General features: G+C 35.3%; 1 non-coding gene across 1 annotated transcript; it reads left to right on the top strand.

Moving 5' to 3' along the window:
- The first annotated feature begins 798 nt into the window (after window positions 1-798).
- Trnah-gug lies at window positions 799-870 on the top strand. Its single transcript has one exon. It is a non-coding gene; the product is annotated as a tRNA-His (tRNA).
- The last annotated feature ends 4477 nt before the right edge of the window (window positions 871-5347 follow it).

Raw genomic sequence — 5347 nt, 5'->3', positions numbered from 1 at the left:
TTTTTTTGTATGCCTTCGATGTTGAAGGGAGTTAATTTGCTTAACAAATGTTGCGTCAGTTTTCTTAGCCTTCAGTTATTTGCTAGGCACTTGTAGCTCACCATTATTTTCCGTTCATAAATGTCGTAATAGTTGTTATTATTTTGATTAACAGCAGCGAAAGTGCACACACTTCAGATTTTGTTTACAAATTCATATGTATGTATGTACGCGGTCAACGTCGTCGCGTCTAGCTATCAAGTAAGTGATGACAGAAAAAAATTCCAAAACTTGTATGTATGAATGTGTATTTATAAACACATACATATGTATGTACATACTTCAAGCGAAACTCCCACCAAATTTTTTCTTTCTCTAATTGGGGATACTTCGTACTGAAAAGTTGAACGCATTAATTTAAGGAAATAAAGTCGTGGGCAAGGGCGGTGCCAAACTAAAGTAACACACAACTAATCATACATAGTAAGTAGTGGACAAAAGATTTTGCCTTCAACCAATAACTGTACGCAGTTTGCCTCATGTGTGTGTTTGTATGTATGTTCCAGTTGTCTTGCTTTAGAAAAGTTTAACTCATTAGTCTTTTCAACAACGGTGTTATTGTTATGTTTTTCTTTTGTTGCCATTGTTGTATTGCCGCTTGCTTTTTTTTATAGTTTTTTGTTGCACAAATCTATGCTTGCTCTCTGCCTCCATTAACCTTTCCTTTTGTAATATATAATTAGCTATAAATTCCGTTGAGTCATATTTTTTTGTACATTAAATTACTTTTAAGTAAAGAAATGCAGCAAGCATTCAGTAGCCGTGATCGTCTAGTGGTTAGGACCCTACGTTGTGGCCGTAGTAACCCAGGTTCGAATCCTGGTCACGGCAATGTGACTTCTTCAGAACGAACAATGAGTGGATGTGGTTTGTCTTTTTGTTTTTTTTTTCCTTTTTTCGTACTTATTTATTAATTACTTTTCAGCCTAAAAAGCATTGGAGTTTCCTATAACCTCGCGAATAGGAATTCGTAAATCTGTGTAAATTTCAACTTCGTACCTTACCAGACTTCGATTGTTTCCTTCTTTTACATGCATTTTTCTAAGGCGTGAACGGGAACAGAGGCCAAGTTTACGTTTTCACGAATGGAGCGCGCTATACATATGTAGGTTGATGGATTTCTGTACCGTATATCAGATGCTATAAAGGAATCAGTTAATAGTCCACACGCCACTTATCTATTAGAAGGATAAAGATCTACTCTGACAGTCGGCCTATCATTGCTTATGGATCGCTCGTTATAAAAACGGAACTTCTCTGTTTGTGCTCAATATCTCGATTTTTAGTTAGCACTACAACTCCGGAATTTTACCTTTTTCCAAGAAAATTGTTGAAGCGATTTTGTAGCGGTATTCATAAAACCCAGTTAGTTCGTCTAACAAAGTATTTTAGTTCGCAGCTTAGGTCCCACAAAAATTCGAAAACTCAGACTGGGTTATCGGCACGACAGCTGCGATAGTAGTCATTCGCCGGAAATCCCATTCCGATGGCGTTCACGTCCCTAAAGTCAGTGTCCGATAATAATCCCTTCTACCAGCAGAAGAGGGGATCGATCCAATTGTACAAAAGCGTGGAATCTTTATACTGAATTGATCCGCGACCAGATAGGTGTAAGATCAGCTTGAAATGTGCTGCAATAGTCTTGATAGTCGAAAACTTAGTTTTATAGACAATTTTTTTTTAGAATATACATCACTCCCTAGTCTTTAGTTCAATTTTGACTCGCCGATATGTGTTGTGGCAGATTTGGAGTATGTTCTTAGGTTCAAATCTTTCTCCCATTCGCTCCCCGAGGGAAGTCTTATGATGGAGTCGTTTTCAAAAAGCAGACTCGGAATAAAGAAGGTCGAATTCTTCAAATTTCCGCGTCAGATTAGTCGAATGATAAATCTTTGTAAGAAACATTTAGCCTGACTGAATTATGAGAAAATACTCATTTAAAGAAGTATACTTGGCCAAACCAAAAAACAAAAATCGGAGGTGCCTTGCAAAAATATTTGAAATTTAAGCGGTCGTTTTTTTTTTGGTGTTCTAGTGTACACTGTACATATACATAAGTATATAAATTTGAGGCGAAGGGGTTTGTAATTCTGCAAAAGGGGGTGATTCAGACACAACTACTCCTTTTTTATACCCGAGCGCACTTGTGCACGAGGGTATTATAACTTTGTTCACATAACGGTTGTTTGTAACAGGCAAAACGAATCGAGATAGATATAGACAAATGTATACATAAATGATCAGAATGAAAAGAGAAATCGATTAAGCGGTGACTGTCTGTCCGTCCGTCCGTCCGTCCGTCCGTCTGTGCACACGATAACTCGAGTAAAAATCGAGATATCTTAACGAAACTTGGTATGTGCACTTCTTTCGAGTGTAGGACGGTTGGTATTGAAAATGGGAAAAATCGGACAATAACCACGCCTACCTCCCATATAACGGTAAATTTCCGAAATACGAAAACTGCGATATTTTAGTAACTACTGAAGATTATTCACTCAAAATTGATATTTACAATAAATTTTAGACGAAAAATAAGAATATTGTACATTTTTGGAAAATGGGCGTAGCCACGCCCACTTATGGATACATGTGTATATCTTGGTAACCGCTGCACCGATTTCTTCCAAACTTGGCACAGTTGTTGGCCCTGGCACAGCATACCAAATTTTTAAAATCGGACAATAACCACGCCTACCTCCCATATAACGGTAATTTGGAGAAATACGAATTCTTCGATAAATCAACATATATTAAAGCTAATTTACTCAAAATTTATGCTTGCAACAATTCTTTGCCAAGAAATACGTTTATGACAAAATTTTGGAAAATGGGCGTAGCACCGCCCACTTATGATATATCTCGGTAACCGTTCTACCAATTTGTACCAAACTCGGTATGATTATTGTGCTTGCCACATAGAAGCAAAACGTTGAAAATTATTGGAATCAGATTCAAATTACGACCACTTTTCATATAACGGCAAATTTCAGAAATGCTTGAAACTTCAATATTTCGAAATTTAAGGACGCTAATTTACTCAAAACTGATACACACCGGCTTACCATGTAGCGGCACCTGCGCCGGGTATTTAATGTTCGGCTCCGCCCGAACTTAGACTTTCTTACTTGTTATATATATATAGATTTCTATTTTAAAATACCTGATCTTTCAATTGAGATGACTAAAAACCGTATTAAAAGCTACCATCATTGTGAAAAATTACAAATAAATTTTCGTTTCTATTTTCACCATGAAAATTAGAAAATTTTGGAAAACGGATGGCACCACCTGAAATCTATAGACTTCGCGGTTTTGGAATTATTTTTCGATTTTCTGTCTGCCTCACAGCTAGTCGAAAAGTAGCTTGTTTTACACCGCTCAGCGCGCTTGGGACATTTGACTTGAATTGCCCCATATATTCAAGAAATCCAAAATTCTTCCTTTTCTACATCTACCTGTTAACTAAATATGTGATTATGTGCATTGATGTACATAAGTATGTATACTTAGGTATGTTCATAGTACATACATGTGTATATGTGTCTATGCATATACATAAGTATTTATTAGTGTTGGGAAATATGCAGTTCTTTTAAGCATCGAGTTATTAGGTATCTAACCTTTAAAGGATTTGGTATTTTTGAGAGTAAGTACTTAGTATTTTCTTTAAATATACACATGTTAAAATGAAAAGCTAACTGCACTGAGTACAAGTTTTGTACTTAAAAATTATTGAAACTTGTAATTGAGAGCAAATATAAAGACTTATCTAGAACTTTAATTATCTATTCGACACTTAATACTGAGTAAGTACTTTAAATCGATTCTGTGTACAAGTATCAAGAGTAATGATTGGAACAGAGTATTTTTGAGTACTGAGTACTTTCTAGTTCGTTTAAGTTCTGAGCACTTTAGAGTTCTTTTGTGAGTATTGAGTATTTTGACTTCAAACCCACTATCGATACTTTTAAAAACCGGGTACCGTGATCGCTTTGAGAATCGAGCTCTGAGTACTTTTGGTATTGATACTGCCCAACGCTAGTGTCTATGTATGTAGGTACATTAAAATTGACAGCACAAATTCTGTTAGTCAGGCTGTTACACACTCGAGCATAGATTTAATCGATGGCATTTCAATGCGCGGATTTACATTGAAACATACACGTAGATATGTACATACACCTCAGTCGGTGGCAGTGTGAGGAGAAATGTTTTTCCGTAGGCGTTATACCGTTATCGCTCTTCACGTGCCACTGCAACGTAAGTTGTGCTTATCAGTTTCACATTGTGAACGGAACTTTTTAAATTTTTTGATTGCTTCCGCTCAAGGAAAACTGAAAACAATTCTTTTCAGTTAGCGAGCGTAGCGTTTCCTCTTCCGCCGTACTCAAGTTCTTGCCTCCACTTGGAGTCGTTGATTGTAGTTGTGAACTTTTTTTTATTGTTATAGTTATTTGTGATACATTAATAAAATTTTGGTAGCATTACATTCTAAATGTATATATGTATATGTAAATGTGCATGAAGGTGCCCAGTGGGACTCGTTTTTATATAAAATTTTTCTTCGGCATAATGTACGATGATAGTAAAGTACTACTTTAGGGTGTTCGATTATTCGCCTTTCTTCCATAACCTGTTTTCGAGTTATTCGAAAAACTGCAATTTGAAAAAATATCGGTTCACAATTTTGAAATTAAGAAAAAATCAGGTAAACTGGTTTTGTTTACATAGTTTTCATACAGTGAAAATGCTTTTGTTGGAATGATGTCAAAAACAAAAATAAAACTATTAACCGTAAATGCTTATTTAGAAAAGAGGAAAGCCAAAAAAGTTCAAAGTTTTTTTAGATCAAAAGCAAAAATATTTAACTTTTTCTAATATTATATTTACAGTGACCAGATTTCTGTGAAAAAGATCAGAACGTTTCTAAAGCATTGAATCCAAACATACAATTTTGTTTTTAGAAAAAAAATTTAAAGAAAAACAGTTTTGGCATCTTTTCTTTGTTAAAAAAATGTTAATTTTTATTTAAATATAAAGCTTACTCTCTAAAAAAACACGTTAATCCAGCTTTCAAATAGAGGTCGCCTGCGGCAGACAATGGCAAACCTCCGCCATAAAAAGCTTCTTTGGAGGGGGAGAAAAAATCTAGATCTCTTCATTTGTGTCACAACATCAGGAATCCCGGCCAAACACGTAGAAAACCTTTAAACGCCAAACATAAATTTATTGGAATCAAATATGATATACGGTTCATCACGAAATAATATATAATTTTATAACTATTCAGGGGTTACCCTTAAAC

This window comes from Rhagoletis pomonella, unplaced genomic scaffold, assembly GCF_013731165.1.
Source record: "Rhagoletis pomonella isolate Grant_MI unplaced genomic scaffold, Rhpom_1.0 Rhpom_scaffold_01605, whole genome shotgun sequence".
Lineage (NCBI taxonomy): Eukaryota > Metazoa > Arthropoda > Insecta > Diptera > Tephritidae > Rhagoletis > Rhagoletis pomonella.
Note: the sequence above shows the minus strand (reverse complement) of the source record. Positions and strands in the feature narration are given on the sequence as shown.